Source organism: Rhamphochromis longiceps, linkage group LG4 (genome assembly GCF_057381845.1).
Source record: "Rhamphochromis longiceps isolate RC_006_pf linkage group LG4, R_longiceps_female_GT1.1, whole genome shotgun sequence".
Classification (NCBI taxonomy): Eukaryota; Metazoa; Chordata; class Actinopteri; order Cichliformes; family Cichlidae; genus Rhamphochromis; species Rhamphochromis longiceps.
Window position 1 is genome coordinate 4,339,599 of NC_140560.1, and position 20,793 is coordinate 4,360,391.

Here is a 20,793-nt window from a genome sequence, read left to right on the forward strand (position 1 = left end):
CATTCTACTTTTAAATACTCTAGGAACAACAAGTAGGCCTGCAGAGCGAGAGCGAAGTGCTCTAATAGGGTGATATGGTACTACAAGGTCATTAAGATAAGATGGGGCCTGATTATTTAAGACCTTGTATGTGAGGAGCAGGATTTTGAATTCAATTCTGGATTTAACAGGAAGCCAATGAAGGGAAGCCAGAACAGGAGAAATATGCTCTCTCTTTCTAGTCCCTGTCAGGACTCTTGCTGCAGCATTTTGGATTAGCTGAAGGCTTTTCAGTGAGTTTTTTGGACATCCTGATAATAATGAATTACAGTAGTCCAGCCTGGAAGTAATAAATGCATGAACTAGTTTTTCAGCGTCACTCTGAGACAGGATATTTCTAATTTTAGAGATGTTGCGCAAATGGAAGAACGCAGTCTTACATATTTGTTTAATATGTGCATTGAAGGACATGTCCTGGTCAAAAATGACTCCAAGGTTCCTCACAGCGTTACTGGAGGCCAAGATAATGCCATCCAGAGTAAGAATCTGGTTAGATACCATATTTCTAGGCTTTTCAGGGCCGAGTACAATAACCTCAGTTTGATCTGAATTAAGAAGCAGAAAGGTAGCGGCCATCCAGCTCTTTATGTCTTTAAGACATTCCTGCAGTTTAACTAATTGGTGTGTGTTATCTGGCTTCATGGACAGATAGAGCTGGGTGTCATCTGCATAGCAGTGAAATTGTATGCTATGTCTTCTAATGATGCTGCCTAAGGGAAGCATGTATAATGTAAACAGAATTGGTCCTAGCACTGAACCCTGTGGAACTCCATAATTAACCTCAGTGTGTGAAGAGGACTCTCCATTTACATGCACAAACTGGAGTCTATTAGATAGATATGATACAAACCACTGCAGCACAGTACCTGTAATACCTACAGCATGTTCTAATCGCTCTAATAGGATATTATGGTCGACAGTATCGAATGCTGCACTAAGGTCTAGCAGGACAAGCACAGAGATGAGTCCACTGTCAGAGGCCATAAGAAGATCATTTGTAACTAGGGATGGGTATCGTTTAGGTTTTATCCGATACCGGTGCCAAATCGGTACTTTTGAAACTGTGCCGGTGCTCAAACCGGTGCTTAAAGAATGGAGAACACAAAATTGGTCCAAAAACCTCTCATGTTCAGCTGGTTTTTGTAAAAAGATAACAATGTTAGCCTTTTCTGCAGCTATGGGGCATATAAGGTATCACTCTTGGCTGGAAGCAGTGCTTAAACAATGGAAAAAACACAAACTTTATCCAAAAACCTCTCATGTTTAACTGTTTCCCTCTTTTTCTTTGGTCATTTTAGCCTTTTTGGCCAGGGTGAAGGGAGTATCTGCCATCAAACAAGAAGACATGTAGCTATGATGATGTTTGCTAGTTCACCTTACCTGCATTAATGTAATAACGTGGTTAGCCTACTCAACGTAAATTACACACGAACAACATTAAGCTACTCACGCAGAGAAGAACGGCTGCTGCTGCATCATCATCCTCATCATTTCTGCTACACTGGCAGGGCTAGGGGCCAGGACTCTCCTCTTCAGGTTTTTGGGGGATGTTGCTAACTCCGGGTCCGATAACAGGCACCACACCCGCAGTAGATGCGCTCGGTGTGAGGTCTCGCAGCAAGCTATCAAATACAGCGCATTTCTTGGCTTTTAAAAAAAAAACGCTATGCGTTGCCAGGTGTTTCATCGGATTCGAGGTGTTACCTCCTTTGACAGTATCACAGTATCAGCTTAAAGCACTTGTTGCTGCTGAGTTTGCATATTTTGCTATGAAGTACAGCCAGACTTTCGACCGCTTCGCCTTGGGCATTTTTAATCTGTAGCTCTGCTCTAAAAGAACGTACGTACCTGGACCCGCCTACTATCCTCGGAAACGTAAAATGATTGGCTAGAAGTGTATCACAGCTCAGGAAAAAAAAGCACCGAAATAAAGCACCGAAATGTGCGCTGCTTTTCGGTCTGGTTACTACCGTTTATGTCAGAACCAGTGCCATCATGGCACCGGACACCGGTACCCATCCCTATTTGTAACCTTCACTAAAGCTGTTTCTGTGCTGTGATGAGCTCTGAAACCTGACTGAAACTCTTCAAATAAACCATTCCTCTGCAGATGATCTGTTAGCTGTTTGACAACTACTCTTTCAAGGATGTTTGATATGAAAGGAAGGTTGGAGATTGGCCTATAATTAGCTAAGACTGCTGGGTCTAGAGATGGCTTTTTGAGTAAAGGTTTAACTACAGCTAGCTTGAAGGCCTGTGGTACATAGCTGATTATTAGAGATAGGTTGATCATATTTAAGATCGAAGAATTAATTAATGGCAGGACTTCTTTGAGCAGTTTTGTAGGAATGGGGTCTAAAAGACACGTTGATGGTTTGGAGGAAGTAATTATTGAAGTTAACTCAGAAAGATCAATTGGAGAAAAAGAGTCTAACTTAACATCAATGGTACTAAGAGTAGCTGTAGATAATATTACATCTGTGGGGTGATTACTGGTAATTTTTTCTCTAATGATTAAAATTTTATTTGTGAAGAAGTTCATGAAGTCATTACTAGTTAACGTTAAAGGGATGGTTGGCTCAAAAGAGCTCTGACTTTTTGTCAGCCTGGCTACAGTGCTGAAGAGAAACCTGGGGTTGTTCTTATTTTCTTCAATCAGTGATGAATAGTAAGATGTTCTGGCTTTGCGGAGGGCTTTCTTATAAAGCAGCAAACTATTTCTAAATGATGATCCTCTAAATTTGTAACACGCCATTTCCTCTCCAGATTACGAGTCATCTGTTTTAGGGTATGTGTTTGAGAATTATACCACGGAGTCAGGTACTTCTGATTAGAGACCTTAGTTTTCACAGGAGCTACAGTATCCAGAGTCGTACGTAGTGAGGAGGTAAAATTATTAACAAGATAATCGACCTCTGTTGGGGTAGCGTTCAGATAGCTGCTCTGCTCTGTGTTGGTACAGGGCATTGAAGATGATAACAGTGGGTGGATTATATTCTTAAACTTAGTTACAGCGCTTTCAGAAAGACATCTACTTTGATAAAGTCTACTCTCCACTGCTGTGTAATCAATTATTGTAAATGTAAATGTTATCAGGAAATGATCAGACAGGAGAGGGTTTTCAGGAAACACTGTTAAATGTTCAGTTTCTATGCCATATGTTAAAACAAGATCTAGAGTGTGATTAAAGTGGTGGGTGGGTTCTTTTACATTTTGAGAGAAACCAGTTGAGTCTAATAACAGATTAAATGCCATGTTGAGGCTGTCATTTTTAGCATCTACATGGATGTTAAAATCACCCACAATAATTATTTTATCTGAGCTCAGAACTAAATCAGATAAAAAGTCTGAGAAATCAGACAGAAACTCTGTGTAAGGCCCAGGTGGACGATAGATGATAACAAGTAAGACTGGTTTCTGAGTTTTACAGCTGGGGTGGACAATGTTAAGCATCAGGCTTTCAAATGAATTAAAAGTCTGTCTTGGTCTTTCATTAATTAATAGGCTGGTGTGAAAAATTGCTGCCACACCGCCCCCTCGGCCTGTGCTTCGAGGTTTCTGGTAGTTAGAATGGCTCGGGGGTGTTGATTCATTTAAAGTAACATAATCATCCTGCTGCAACCAGGTTTCTGTAAGGCAGAGTAAATCAATTTGTTGATCAATTATTAAGTCATGTACTAACAGAGACTTGGAGGAGAGAGACCTAATATTTAATCATCCACATTTCACTGTTTTACTCTTTGGTTCAGATGTGGATAATGTATTGTTCTTTCTTTGTAATTGTTTATGTTTAAGTCGTTTGTTGCTGGTTTTTAGTTTGTTTTTTGTCTGTTTGGGAGCTGACACAGTCTCTATGGAGATGGGTTTTTGGGGGGGTAGCAGGAGGAGAGAAGCTGCAGAGAGGCGTGTAAGACTGCAACTCTGCTTCCTGGTCCCAACTCTGGATAGTCATATTTTGGGGGGTTTAATAAATTTGTCCATATTTCTAGAAATGAGAGCTGCTCCATCCAAAGTGGGATGGATGCCGTCTCTCCTAACAAGGCCAGGTTTCCTCCACAAGGTTTGCCAATTATCTATGAAGCCCACATCGTTTCTGGGACACCACTCAGACAGCCAGCAATTTAAGGAGAACATGCGGCTAAACATGTCACTCCTGGTCTGATTGGGGAGGGGACCAGAGAAAACTACAGAGTCCCACATTGTTTTGGCAAAGTTGCACACCGATTCAATATTGATTTTAGTGACCTCCGATTGGCGTAACCGGGTGTCATTACTGCCGACGTGAATTATGATCTTACTGAATTTATGATCTTACTGAATAATAGCAGCAGTTACACAATAGCACATTTTATTTTATCCCATCATACAGAATGCAGTACCACACAATAGTATTTTTTACCAACAAGGAGATTCCCAAACAGTTATGAGGTGAAATGTTTTCATATCTCAGCATGATGTCCAGTGTGTCCTGAAAAAGGTCTGAAGCAGCAAAAGAAGTTTCAAGCCTAAAAGCAACAAAACAAAACAAGCCAACAAAAAAAAAAACTGTCTACAGCAGATGAACAGTATCTTAAAGTCATGAAGTCAAGAAGAAGAATGCAGATGTGACACAGGACCTTACAGATGATCTGGTGGCTGTCAAGAAGGCAAGGAGGGGAAAATGGGAGAAAAGAGTGTTTGAACTAAAAATCAATGTTTCATGAAATGATAAATCCAAATTTGAAATTTTTGGTTCAAATCATCATCAGTACGTATGGAGGTGGTCAGGAGAGAGATACAACAGCAAGTGTCTATCCAGTCTTTAAATGATGACATAATGAATCCTGCGTTCAATGAGGCTGTTGTGTTTTTAACATATTTTAATGCTTTGTATCTTGTTCTGTTTAATCTCAACAAGCCCCTAAAAACACTGTCACTGTCACTGTCAGATCACTGTCGGCCTCTCTCGGTTTTTATTACCGCTAATCAATTCAAAGCTCAGTGTTACGGTCACATACTGCAACACGCATACCGGTGCCCCTGCTCAAGAGGGAGTTAATGAAAAAAGAGGTACAGTACCTGCTTGAAAATGGTTTGGCCATAGCTCTTGGAGCTCTCCATGTCTGCTGACACCAAAGTCAGACGGTTCTCCTCATTTTTGTACTGATTTTAGGAGGGTAAGTGCAGTCACAGTCCCTGATTCACATCCTCGCATGGAAGACTTCATAGACAGAGTTGATGGCATCAGTCACCCGGTTTCCTACTTCTCAGCTAAGTTCAAGCCTCATCAACTCAACTATTCCACCATTGAGAAGGAAACCCTGGCCATGATGCTTGCTTTGCAGCATTTCGACGTGTACGTGGGGTATGGTTTATACTGGCCATAACCCTCTGGTATTCCTAAAGCATATGTACAATCACAACCAAAGATTGAGGAGATGGGCGTTGCTTGCTCAGGAGTACAACATAGACATCAGACATCAGAGAGGTATGGACAATGTGGTAGCTGACGCACTGTCCAGGACCCAGTGTTAATCTTGATAACAAACTTGGTGACATGTGTTAAAAGTATATCTGTTTTACTTTATGTGATATTGTATGTTGGGGGAGGTGTTACGGTCGCTGACCTCGCGTGGCTCTCCCTCTCCTGTGTTCCAGGTCTGCCTGATGAGCCACAGCTGAGGTGTGTTGCAGCTCGTCAGCCACGGCATAGACTGCCATCTCAAACCGCCGCACCCCCTCCACTTCCCCCATTTGCCAGAGCTGTGAGCTACAGTGGTTTGGGCAGCAGGCTTTAGCTGTGTGTGTGTGTGTGTGAGAGAGAGAGAGAGAATTTAAACTCTGTGTAACTTTGGTTTTCTTTCTTTATTGTGAGCAAAGGTGTGCCTTTACAGTGTTAATCATTAATCACAGTGGAAGCAGGCAGAGGTTCTCTGCCATTTTTGTTTCAATTGTTTTCTCCTGTTTTTGGCTAGACAGGGACCTCGGCCATTGTATTTTGTTTTTGGACAGAGAGTTCTTGGTTTGTTTTTTAGTTAAAGGGGGTGCTTTTTTTTGTTGTTTTGGCCCTGGAGACCCTGAAGAAAAGAGCTTCCCTGAGTTCATTTTTACTTTAGTAGTTTTGTGCAATAAATTAGTGATGGGAATTCCGGCTCTTTTTAGAGAACCGGCTCTTTCGGCTCACGACCGGCATTTCAGGTTGTTTTGTTGCTTTCATTAATTTGATATTAACAACAATATAAAATTATGCACAAAAGGAATTACTAATGTTAAAAAAAAGTGGTTTTATTTATATATGTTTATATATAAAAAGTGGCCTGTATTTGTATAGCTTACAAATAGTCCCTAAGGACCCCAAAGCACTTTACACATCCAGTCATGCACCCATTCACACACACACATTCACACACTGGTGATGGCAAGTGTAGCCACAGCCGCCCTGGGGCGCACTGACAGAGGCGAGGCTGCCGAACACTGGCGCCACCGGGCCCTCTGACCACCACCACCACATTTCTGGCGTTAACTGAACTTCCAAAACAGAGCTACCTGGATTACTTAAATTACACAATTGAAAGCATATTTCTATTGTTTGTGTATTTATACACAAGCACTCATATATATTCAAATAATTAAAAAACAATGTTCATTTACCTGTTACTACCACACACCAAATCCGGTCGTTGGTACTTGCTGGCTTGGTACTTGCACTAGGTAACAAAAGCTCAACACTGCGCCTAGCATCCTGGAGCACTTCTGTTGTGTTTTGTAGTTTTTACATGTTTTGGAGTTTGTGCGTGTTTTGTCTCTAGGGGCCACTGTAAATATACTTTTATTTATTCACTCCACATACAATGTTATAAATAAATCATATAATACAAAAGCACACTATTTTCCTTTCAACTTTTAACTATTTAAATTTTCAGCTTTTTCCTTTTAAACTAATTTAAAACAACACAAAACACTGCAAACCACAACACAATTAAATACAAATTAAAATATGAAAACAGAAAGAACATGCATATTCTCTGTCATATGGGCCTGCATGAATAAACTTTCTGAATCCTTTATCATCTGCAACTGAAAATAGTTGTGGATGATTACTATACCTTTCTACTGTGATGTTGTTGTCCCTGACTCTTTCTCTCTCCCTCCCTCCCGCTCTGTTCCTGTGCTACTGCGAGTGTAACTACCGCCCCTCCCCCTCATCCCAGCGCAAAGCACAAGGCTGCATGCTGAGTGAAGCGGAAAAAAAGTGCGAGAGAGAGGGTGAGAGAAATAAAGAAAAAAACCACGGCTCCCAATAAGGAGTCGGCTCACATTGTTCACTCCAAAGAGTCGGCTCTAAGAGCCGTTTCGTTCGCGACCGACACATCACTACAATAAATCATGTCTAATGACATCTATTTTTCAGTAGTTTGTTTTCTTTTTCACTTTGTGTTACCCCCCACCCTAGATAACGCTTCGTTTTTAAGTGGGGAGTAACACTCAGTTTTTAAAACCTTAGGATGTAGCTACAGCCCAGCCCATGCAGCAGTAAATTAATGACTAACCTCGTATTATGGATGGATTATCTCAGTTGTTCTCCTGACTGAAGTTTGGTCCTTTTACAGCATCCTGCCATGCGATTGCATTTGTCCATCAGGAACCCTAATCTTAACTTTTATTGAGTGGAAAAAAGTTAGCATTCATCCTCCACCTTTACTGTGTTTATATTATGCTAACATAGCTGCGTCGCTAGCGATCACATAGCACATCATTATATTAAACCAGCTAGCCCAACTTCAGTAACCCTACAAACGTCACTGCTGTTTAGTTTCCTGTCTTCATTTATGTCGGAAGTGATAGCAGAGCTGTACGTCTTAATTTGTTTCAGAAATCGGGGGATGTTGTCAAAATTGACAGATATATGGACAACATGGGCAACAGCTTAATTTTTCACCATGACAATAATCTCAAAACACACCTCCAATGCAGTAAAAATTTGAAATCGAAAAATGGAACATCATCAGTAATGGATTGGCCTCCCCAGAGGCCGGATCATCTGGACAGGGAACAGAACAAAAGGCAGCCAACATCCAAAGAAGAGCTTTGACGATCCTTCAAGAAGCCTGGAGAACTATTCCTGTAGTAGTCTTTAAGACTACTTAAAGAAATTCCCAGAAAGTTGCCTAAGAGAATTCATTCTATGTTGAATAGTCAAGGTTTTCTTACCAGATATTGAAGTATTGGTGGTGTATTCCTGTGTATGTTTGCATGTTTCTATGAAATGCTGCACACACTATGTTGAAATGCACCTGAAATGCATCTGTTTCCACCCAGTCTCTCCATGGAGTTCCTACCTGCTTCATTAATGGTGGAAGCTGCCAGTAGAGTTTTTTCTTATATATTTCAATCTAGACACCATGCACACAATTCAGCAAAGCAGCCAAAATAGTCTTTCAAAACATTTGAATTCATATTTTAATCTCACATCTATTTTTACCTGCATCCAAATATTTTTTCGTGCACTGTCTGTACTTGTCATTAGAGTCCACAAAAAGACACAAACATAAACCCTGGTAACTTTGAACATTGATAGCTGGTTGTCATTTACTGTGTCCTCTAGAGGGGGCTGTGGGACTACTAGAGTTTTAACAGCAGGTTAACACTAGGAAGGCCCAGAGCCCAGCCATTTGGCTTTTCTACCTTTAAAACCCGGAGAGCAGCCAAATGGCTGGTAGGCTTTTAGCTAAGCTTTAGCTTCAGGCAAGTGGAAGCTAAATTGGCTAGTCATTCATATGTAAATTGGGTTGTTACCTGGGAATTCTGGAGGGAGGGGAGTGGGGGTGTGTGGATGAGGGGGTGGGGGAGCTGCTAAAAGCGGTGAGCTTCCTTTTGTTTCATCTTGATGCATTCTCAATCATCCAGGGAAACAAATCTCCAAAAGTCACCAACTTGGAGTGTTTCAGTTTGCCATCTTAGGGAGAAATCAACACACATGGGTGTATGTCCTTTGTTGCTGAGATTTATTGATAAAAACAGTACAAAAAATCAACCATTTGTACACATTTTTACAAATAATTATAAAAAGTGAGTGAGTACATTTCAACATTTTCAGCAATCACTCACAATCCTGGCACTGCCATGGTATCTGTAGTCTGCATTTACCTTGGCTTGGCTTCCTGATCAATGCTCCACTACCAAAAGGAAGCCAAGCCCTGCCACCCTTTACAACAAAACAAGGTGTGATCACATTGATGCCACAATGGACGACTGATCAATGCTCCACTACCAAAAGGAAGCCAAGCCCTGCCACCCTTTACAACAAAACAAGGTGTGATCACATTGATGCCACAATGGACGACTGATCAATGCTCCACTACCAAAAGGAAGCCAAGCCCTGCCACCCTTTACAACAAAACAAGGTGTGATCACATTGATGCCACAATGGACGACTGATCAATGCTCCACTACCAAAAGGAAGCCAAGCCCTGCCACCCTTTACAACAAAACAAGGTGTGATCACATTGATGCCACAATGGACGACTGATCAATGCTCCACTACCAAAAGGAAGCCAAGCCCTGCCACCCTTTACAACAAAACAAGGTGTGATCACATTGATGCCACAATGGACGACTGATCAATGCTCCACTACCAAAAGGAAGCCAAGCCCTGCCACCCTTTACAACAAAACAAGGTGTGATCACATTGATGCCACAATGGACGACTGATCAATGCTCCACTACCAAAAGGAAGCCAAGCCCTGCCACCCTTTACAACAAAACAAGGTGTGATCACATTGATGCCACAATGGACGACTGATCAATGCTCCACTACCAAAAGGAAGCCAAGCCCTGCCACCCTTTACAACAAAACAAGGTGTGATCACATTGATGCCACAATGGACGACTGATCAATGCTCCACTACCAAAAGGAAGCCAAGCCCTGCCACCCTTTACAACAAAACAAGGTGTGATCACATTGATGCCACAATGGACGACTGATCAATGCTCCACTACCAAAAGGAAGCCAAGCCCTGCCACCCTTTACAACAAAACAAGGTGTGATCACAGGGCTTGGCTTCCTTTTGGTAGTGGACAATTGATCAGGAAGCCAAGCCAAGGTAAATGCAGACTACAGATACCATGGCAGTGCCAGGATTGTGAGTGATTGCTGAAAATGTTGAAATGTACTCACTCACTTTTTATAATTATTTGTAAAAATGTGTACAAATGGTTGATTTTTTGTACTGTTTTTATCAATAAATCTCAGCAACAAAGGACATACACCCATGTGTGTTGATTTCTCCCTAAGATGGCAAACTGAAACACTCCAAGTTGGTGACTTTTGGAGATTTGTTTCCCTGGATGATTGAGAATGCATCAAGATGAAACAAAAGGAAGCTCACCGCTTTTAGCAGCTCCCCCACCCCCTCATCCACACACCCCCACTCCCCTCCCTCCAGAATTCCCAGGTAACAACCCAATTTACATATGAATGACTAGCCAATTTAGCTTCCACTTGCCTGAAGCTAAAGCTTAGCTAAAAGCCTACCAGCCATTTGGCTGGTGGCGGGTTTTAAAGGTAGAAAGGTAGAAGCCTGGGCCTTCCTAGTGTTAAGCAAAGCATCACGATGCTATATTTACAACATTAAAAGTTCTATGCACTGCCAGACTTTCAGTCACAATTGTGCTGTCTTTTTGCTTCAGTGTAGCATGCATTAATGCCCACAGAAAGCAGAAAAACCCATATAAGAGTTCTGTATTTAACACTTTTGAATACCTTTAAAGGCCATTTTAGAGGAAATTAAATCTTGATTTTTATATGTTTTATGAAACAAATACATTTCCACATTGGGTTTCCAGCCAATTCCTGGAAGACTGAAATATGCAGAAGCTAAGAACTAAAGAATCAAGACACATAAAAAATATATATAATCGAAATATATCGCATATACTATTATATATATATTGTACATATATTTATTAGTTTCAGATGTAGCCATTCTTGTATTTCGCTTGTTTACATTATTGTATTTTGCACAACTCTGTTGCTTGTGAAGCTCGCACACAAGAATTTCACTCACATGTGCTGTACCAATGTACCTGCACATGTGATGTGACAATAAAAGTGATTTGATTTGAAATAATAAACTCAAAATGCAAGATCTTTGAAATCCACTGTGACATTTCCACAGTGCTTCATGTCATCTGCAGCTGTTGTTGGTGGTTGGTGCATTTTGTTTTATCAAGTCCAGAATCAACACAGAACCTACAAGAAGCTTTATCTGCTACGTGAAGATGCTGATTTCCTTTTTATCACTGTGTTTGACTCGCCAGCCATCCCACCTGACCTGAACCCCACAGAGTTCTCGATTATATCTGTGTTATCAGGAACTCTGTGGGAAAAACACCTGACCCAGAAATACAGACAAGCTGAGGGCTGCTATCAAAGCAACCTGGGCTTCAGCATCATGTCAGCTGTGCTGCTGGCTGACTGTCTCTATGCCATGCTGCAATCATGCAGTAATTTATGGAAAGGAAGCCCCAGCTAGGTGTTGAGGGTATAAATGAGCAGCCTGAGATACTGAAGTCAATGAACTGTGAGCCAAAATCATAGAAATAAAAGCAAAAAAGCTTTGAACTATATGAAAATTTACCTTTTTTGAATTAACAGAAAGTAATATTAATCAAAACAAAGAAACAAAAAAACCAAAAAAATTTTCTCGCATATTTAAGATTTAAAGGGCGCAACATATTCCAGTGATCCAGTGAGTGCGGTGTAGTGTAGCTCTTGGCACAAAAAGAACTTTGATGATGCCATCAGGTGCAGACAACATTTTTTGAGGCTAACATCAAAGACGGTGTTATTCTCAGAGTTACCACTAGAGGGTATATTTGGACCAACATGTTCTAATGCGCTTCGTACTCAACATTCATTTTTTCCACCAGTCGTTATTGTGTTGTCACTAACTTCAAAAAAATAAATAAAAAGTACATGACTTCCATCACATTTATCATATTACCAAGAGTCAAGTCTCTGGCGTCCTGACAAGGACATTTTAATAAGCACCTCGTCCTCACTGATAAACCGTGCACATGTGCATTCCACAGGTTTGACAGGTTGAGCTCCGTGGTGGGGCCCCTTCCCTCCCTGATGTTATCCTTCCTCGTCTTTTCATGCCTGAGTTGATGCAAGGACATGTCTGTTAGGAGAGGAGGGTAACTCTCTTACATAACCCCCATGTGCATGAATGAATCCATGGGGGGTGGGGCAGTGTGTGAGGTGGTTCTCTGTGTATCTCTCCCCAGTATTTGAAAGAATTTATTTCCAACTGGTTGATCCACTTTTAGCCTCTTAAACCTAACCGACCCTGCTGCCGGCACAGTCATCACAGACGAAATATTGAAATTCAGTTGTAATTCTGGCGGTGATGGGAGTGGCCTATTAAATAGCCCCTTACAACTGTGTCAGACAGTGTTAAATGCTAACATGCTAATGTCAACTTTAACTCCTTTTGATCACCGCTTAGCACTAATCAGAACAGCTCAGGCTGATTTTGGATCTTTTTGTAAATTTCATGGATATCTATTTAATGCAGTCTTCAGTAAGCTCTCATTTCTTTATATTTTGTCAGGAAAATGGGAAATAGGTGCAGAAATTTACTGAAATGTGCAAGCAAACATGAGAATACAGTATATAAGGCAGTTCAAATCAGTTTTCACACTGTCTTAATAATGCTGAGGTTGAGCTCTAAGGAGGCCAATCCATGACTAATAGGGTTCTATTGTGTGTTTTTCTATCTAGGTGTGTTTTTAGTGCACTGGCAGTGTGCTTGGGATTATCGTCATGTTAAAAAAATGAAACCGTTTCCAATCAAATGCCTTCGAGGTTGCATGGTGGGTCAAAATTTGGCAGTAGTTTTCTGTGTTCGTAATTCCATCGGTTTTGAGATTCCCAACACCACTGGCTGAAATGCAGCTCCGAATCATGACAGAAGCTCCACCAGGTTTTGCAGATGGGAGTAGACACTGACTTCCTTTGTTCAGATAATGATTTGAACCAAAAATTTCAATTTTTAAGAAATCCCTTAATGGGACCTGTTGTCACTGATTTTCAGCCCAGTTCTTGTGTGATGTAATCATGAACAGAAGATTTTGTTTCCTATTTCTTAAAGACTTTTCAGATACTGCTCGTCTGCTGTACATATTTTTGCCTAGTAAGCCTGCCACTTCTCCTTGTGTCCTCCATTGGTTCAGTTTCCTCAGACTTCTCCAAGTTTATACCACACCATGCTGAGCTGTGTCAAGCTTTCAGCTAATAGCTCTTTGCCAAATATATTTTATGGCTGTCAAACTTGACTAAAGCAGTAACAAAGTACCCAAAGATAATTTTTAATATGGTTTCTTTGCTATGTTGTCTCTTGTGGGCTGACAAAATACTGACTCATCCCTCAAGTTAGTTGCCTTTTTGTGTTTGAATGATTAATGATTCATAGATCAGGGTTAACAAACAAAGAAATATTGGTCTGAAAATTATTGCTCAAGACCACTTAAAAAACAAAATCCAGCTGCTTGGAGACAAAATATAAAGAAATGACGGATGGCTCAAGACTTTTGCACAGAAAAAACATGTACAGCTATTTAGATGTTCCGACTTTCTCTTTGCAAGGGACCCGTGGGTTTAGCTGTCTCTAAACCCACGGGCTGAAGAAACTCTAAATTCTGATTATTCTTGGGTGAGACACCTGCTTTGTAATAATAATAATATCTAAGGTTTTACTCAACAGGGTACCAACAGTGTACAATTTTGTATCAAATCATCTGTAACACGTGGGTTTATGTTTTTAAAAAAAGACACGTGTGCTTTTCTTAGAAAGATTAAAATTGCAGGGAATGTCATTGTGAATGTGAGCATCATCAAAATACAGTGTTCTATTTTTAGAGGCTTGCTGCGAGCGCTTTTCCTTTAGTTGAGGGGAAAAATCTGTAATGGATGTCCTGATCTGTCAATCTGTGTCTGTGTACAAGGGTGTATGTATGTGTCTGTCTGTCTGTCTCTCTCTCTCACTCACTCACTCACACACACACACACACACACACACACACACACACACACACACACACACACACACACACACACACACTCCACGCCAGTCTGCTGCATGTCTGTTCTGTACCAACTGTGCCCTTCTGGTTTTTTTTTTGAGAGGGAAGGACGGGGTGGGTTGGGGGTGTGAGTGGGCTGTAAGGGACTTTGGATTGGTGGAGATAAAAGCTGCACATTGTTACATCATCTCCTCCACAACAGCTCCACAACAAATTTGACATCGACTGGCTTTTATGACTCGTGGTGTTGGTCATAATTTAGTATTCTGTGTCCAAGTGTAGCTCAAACACGGTGAAGGAAACATACTTAAACTATTTCAACTGTACAGAGACAGGATGGAGAATTAAAAGTCAATAATAACTTTTAACTAGAAAAATTTGCATTTCCTGCGAAAATGCTTTGTGGATGCTGAAGCTGTCCGCTGAAACTAGATGAAAAAGCTGAAAAGTTGCAGAAATTGTAAAAACTTTGCAGAAGCATAAGAACCTTTTTCTAAGAACCAAGAAAAAAACATTTTTCTTGTAAAACAAAGGGGGGCCCAGCAAAAAAATTTTTGCTAACCACTGGCATAGCAGAACTTAGCAGAAATATTATAACTTAGCAGAAACATGATAACTTCTCAAAAATACAAGAATTTAGGAGAAATAGTATAAAATAACAGAAATAATATATTTAGACGAAAACACTTAAACATTACAGAAATACTATGATTTAGAAAAATACTACAACATAGCAGAAATACTGTGATTTAGCAGAGACTGTGATGTACCATGAATACGGTAATTTTGCACAAATGCTATGTTTCAGCACCAATACTCTGGTTTAGCACAAATATTATAACATAGCAGAAATACCATTATATAGCAAAAATGCTATATTTAGAAAAAAAACATATAATTTAGTAGAAATACTATGATATAGCTTAATAACAATGATTTACAACTAATACTATGATTAGAGATGGACCGATCTGATATTACGTATCGGTATCGGTCTGATACTGACGTAAATTACTGGATCGGATATCGGTGGGAAATAAAAATATGTAATCCGATCCATTAAATATCAAAAAAGCACCTCACAAAACTTGTGACACGGCGTAACTCTGCTCATAACCGTAGCACGTCGGAGCAGTACGCGTCACGTGATAGAGCGGCTGTGGCTCAACCAGACCAAAGGTGGTCTGGTTGAGCATGTGGAGCTTCGCTACCAACCCTGCATTTCATCTCCGACAAAGTGATCCCAGAGAGAAGTAATGCAAGTGTGTAAGTTCATCTCTGAATGTTTGTAAAGCATTCCCGCGCTAAGCTTAACAACCGATATATGGCGCGACTGCCTCTCTCCTGCTGCTACTTCAATCATGAAACTGATCAATGATCAGCTGATCAGCTTTTCTGTCGCGAGTCTGTCTCTCTTCTTTGTTTTTGGCCCACTTTGCACCAGAAAGAGGAAACCAGCGGCTGAACAACAGCAGCACGTTTAAGCTTGATAAGCTGTTGTTAGAATTTATTTAATATTACTTTCTACACCAGGATCTTTTTCTACAGCTGACGGCTGGAAACTGTGCAGGGGCGGATCTAGCAAAGTTTAGCCAGGGGGGCAGGTAGGGCATTAACAGGGAAAAGGGGGCACAAAGACATACTTTTCTTTCTTATTCTCATTTAAAATGTCGAGCTTTTAATAAATAATTATCCAAATCTTACACTCAAAGTTTTAATCTGATGTAAAATGTATAGAAGTCCATTACTGTATATAGTAACTGTTAAGTCTAATATACCCTAGTAAGCTATAGTACTTTTTCCTTTGGGAACCATCTGTGCAGTCTGCAGTTCTGTTGAATCTATTTAATTATTCTTCAAAATTAATTGATTTCTGTGCATTTTTTTTCACACTGCATCAAATTAAAGTTGATTACGTCGATTAAGCATCATGAGGTGGAGGGTGGGTGGTTCCCCATTTTTTGTTTTTTTTTGCTGGGAGTTTTAGAACCCTATTAGTTAGGTTGCTTACTCTTTAAAATACCAGAATAGGGAGGATGGAGCAGGTCTAACTTTATTAGATTGATCAGTTTTGCTGAACTATGAAATATTTTGGGTGCAGTGTATTTTTTGCATACAGGTATAACAGAATAGCTTAAGTGTTTTGTTTTTTAACTTGAGTATGAACTTATACAAAAAGCACACACACACACACACACACACACACACACACACACACACACACACACACACACACACACACACACACACACACACACAGGGAGAGAGAAGCAAGTTTCTAGGGTAAGTCAAGCAGCCTGGACTGCTCAATTTGAATCCACCAATCAGAGAGGCTGTGTACTTTTTTCCCACCAAAACAGGTGCACCTGTTTTTACACACACGCAGCACAGAGAGGCACAGGATTTTTGCAGTGTATTTCTCATAGTGACGACTCCCCTCAAACAAATGGCCGCAATTTCCCAACCGTAGGGGCTAGAACGGTCATTCTTACACCGTTTTGTTCAGAGGAGATAGGGGAATCTTCAAGTGTTGACAATTTATCATTAAAATATGAATTATTGAAGATATTTGACTTGTAATGCACCATAACTGAGTCGAGGCGACGCAAAAACTGCCTTGACTTGCCCTCAAACAACGCTTTCTAACTCTAAATCTATTTGGAGCATCGATATCATTCTTTCACCGTGAGAGACAGCAGGCTTTGGTGAACAGTCATGGAAATTTTCAGGTCTCTGTGGAAATCTATCAAAAAGATATGACGAGAGAAATACGTGCCTCAATTCCAGAGTTTGAAAGCTGAAGAAGTCTGAGCGAGGGACGAATTTCCTACCCTCAAACAAATGTGACTCATAATGTGACTGATAAAATAATTCTTGAATTGTGAGCGTCAGGAGTGTCTGAAGATATATTGGCACAAGCCTCATGTCTTAACTTCGCTTTGTTAAGGAGATGTGACGATTCGAAAATGCCTCTCATTACAGAAATCCAGCGGTGATTTTGTGAAAGCATGAGGAAGTAGTTAAGTTTCAAAAACGGGCAAGTTTTAGCAGAATTGCAGACGTTTCCCATTCATTTCAGTGGGACAAATTAAAGTAAAAAAGCTTAATATTTTGAAAATTATAATAGTAAAAAATACCAAAAGTCATAGCAGTCGTTAGCAAAAATAGCTGAAGAGTTTAAAATTTGAACGGTTAAAATCTGACAAAAATTGTGGAAGTAGTTAAGCGGCAAAAAACGGAGCAACTAGAAGAACTAGAAAAAGTTGCATTTTCTGCCAAAATGCAGTGTGAATGCCGTGTAGTGGAATCTGAAAACAGCAGAAGAAGGAGAGCTATCTGTTGAAAACAGGTGTAGAAGCTGAACTCTGCTTTATTTGAAAGACTACACTGAAGAGTGTCATGAAAGCAGATTATATGCAATCACAGCAGCTGCGCATCCCACTGCACCAAACCAGTTCTGCTCCCAAACAAAGATATGATGAGAGGAAAAAATTGTGCACTGTGCAGAAGAAGCTAAATTGCGCTGAAAAGAGGTGAAAATGCTGAATGTTCAGCAAAAAAGAGATAAGGAACCTGAAAATTGTGCTGAAAAGAGCAGAAGAGGATGAAAATTGTGCTAAAAAGAGGTGAAAAAGCTGAAATTTGTGTGGAAAAGAGTTTAAACAGTTGAAGTGTTAACTGAAGAAAATGTTGCCATAAGCGGGATTTGAACCCTGGCCTCCTGGTCTGAGAATGGCTGCTCATCTCACTGAGCTAAAACACAGCTCAACCCAGCGAGCAAAATCAGTAACCACATTGATAATGTGTTCCATTTATTTCAATGGTCAACAGTCATAGCACACATTAGCATAAATAACAGAATTTTGTTTGAACATAGTATTTATACTAAAACATAGTCTTTCTGCCAAATCACAATATTTCTGGTGAATCAGAGTGTTTGTACCAAATCACAGTATTTGTACCAAATCATAGTATTTCTGCTAAAACTTAGTATTTGTACTAAATAATATTTTTTTTCTGCCAAATCATAGCATTTGTGCTGAAACATGGAAAATTCTGCCAAATCATAGTATTTGAGCCAAATCATACAATTTGTGCTAAAACATTATTTATGATTTATGATTTAGCAGAAACACTGGGACTTGGTAGAAATACTATGATTTACATGAAATACTTTGACTTAGCAGAAATACTATAATCTAGGTTATAGTATTAAAATACTACACTACAGCACAGCAGAAATTCTATCATTGAGCAGAATTACTAGGATTTAGCAGAAATACTATGATTTGGCTTAAAAACTTATTTTGCAGTTATACTATGCTTTGGAACAAATACCATGATTTGGCAGAAATACTAAGAGCAGTAATAATATAACATAGCAGAAACACTATTATTTGGGTAAATGCTTTGCTTTGGCACAAACACTATGTTTTTGCACAAATACTATGATTTGGCAATAATACTGCGTTTCAGCACAAGTACTATGATTTACCAGAAATACTATGTTTCTTCAAAAATACTATGATTTGCAGACATACTATGTTTTTACACATATCCTATAATTTTGCTCAAATACTATGAAATTGCAGTAAAGCTATGTTCATGCAGCAATACTGTTTCTGCACAAATACCATGATTTGGCAGAAATACTATGCCTTAGTAGTAGGTTCGAATACTATGATTTGCAACAAACACTATGATTTGACACAAGTACTATGATTTAGCAGAAATACTATGATTGAAAGGAAGAATAAGATGTAGTAGAAGTACTTTGATTTAGCAAAAATACTATGATTGAGGAGTAATACTTTAACATAGGAGAATTGATTGACACACATATACACAGAGCGTAAAGTGAACAGGGGCTGTTAAGAGTCTGGGCTTGGTATATCTAGGTCAGTTAAATTAGCTGCACCTGCTGTAATCAGCCCTTACACACGCAGAGAGAGGTGTGAGTTTTCTTCAGTGTATTTCTGACATTCAGGATTTCCCTCGAACAAATGGCCATAATTCCCTAACCGTAGAGGCTAGAACGGTCATTCTGACACCGTTTTGTTCAGAGGAGATGGGGGAATCTTCAGGTCTTCATAATTCATAATTAAAATATAAATTATTAAAGATATTTTACTTGTAATACACTGTGACTGAGTAGAGGCGAAGCAAAAACTGCCTTGACTTGCCCTCAAACAACGCTTTCTAACTCTAAATCTATTTGGAGCATCGATATCATTCTTTCACCGTAAGAGACAGCAGGCTTTGGTGAACAGTCATGGAAATTTTCAGGACTCTGTTGAAATCCATCAAAAAGATATGACGAGAGAAAAAAGTGCCTCATTTCCAGAGTTTGAAATCTGAAGAAATCTGAGCGAGGGACGAATTTCCTACCCTCAAATTGTGAGTGTCAGGAGTGTCTGAAGATATATCGGGACAAGCCTCATGTCTTAACTTTGCTTCGTTAAGGAGATATGACAATTTGAAAATGCCTCTCATTAGAGAAATCAAGCGGTGATTTTGAACAAACTCTCCATTGACTGTCTATGGAGAGTTTTCAGACTCTGTATTGCTCTGAGGAGATTTGCAAAAATTCTGTAACTCCCACAACAATGACAATGACATTTTCTAAAAGCCAGCAGAAATACCTACGTTTTGATGTATAAATTGTGGAGGCTGAGTGAAAATTGAGCGAGTAGCAAGAAGTTGTTCAGAAATAAAGGGAAAATTCAGAAACATTGAGTGGGCACTCTAAGTTAATTGCATAGCAACCATAACAACGCATGTATTTTCTGAAAAATCACAATGATCCACCTGAAGACTTAAAGAGGGATAAGATTAAAATGGTAACAGATATGAAAAAGCAGATGAATAGCCAAACAATTTGAGAACATTTTAAAGTTTGAATGGAGATTCTACGTGAAAGTATGAGGAAGTAGTGAATGTTCAAAAACAAGCAAGCTTTAGCAGAATTGTGGAAGTTCTCCATTCATTTCAATGGGACTAATATTTCAGTATAATAGTAATAAGTACCAAAAGATATAGCAGTCGAAAGCAGAAATAGCAGAACAGTTTAAAGTTTGAACGGTGAAAATCGGCTGAAAACTGAGAGAGTAGTTAAGCGGCAAAGAAACGGAGCAACTAGAATAATAAAAGACTAGAAAAAATTGCATTTCCTGCGAAAATGCTGTGTGGATGCCTTACGCTGAAGATTTCTGCTGAAAAAAGCAGAAAAAGTTGAAAAAACAAAAAACATTTGCCCTGAGCGAGATTCGAACCTGGCCTTTCTGATCTATAGGCGGCGTCTCACCTTACTGGACCAAACTGATTCTTACAAAGAAGAGGTGGAGAGACTGACAATTCTGGTGAAATTAGCAGAAGCTGCTTAGTATTGTGCTAATAAGAGGTGAAAAGGCTAAACATTTAGCAGAAAAGAGGTGAATCAGAAGAAGTTCTGCTGAAAAGAGGTAAAGAAGCAAAAAGATGAGTTGAAAAGAGGTGTAGAAGTGCTTGCTGAAGATGGCTGTATGTGTAATGACACACTGGAGAGTGTCAAGAAAGCAGAGCGCATGCAAGCAGGGAACATGTGTAGCAACTGTCACAGGTAGGATTCGAAACTCTGCCCCCGGGTCTCACGGCAGCTGCCCTACCCTCTGAGCCAAATGAGTTCTGGTCTCAAGCAAATATATGATG

General features: G+C 39.8%; 1 long non-coding RNA gene across 1 annotated transcript in view; it reads left to right on the forward strand.

The window, feature by feature from the left end:
• The window catches only part of LOC146670845 (uncharacterized), a 372,233-nt gene that overhangs the window by 235,922 nt on the left and 115,518 nt on the right, over positions 1 to 20,793 (forward strand). The gene's annotated exons all lie outside the window — the stretch shown is intronic.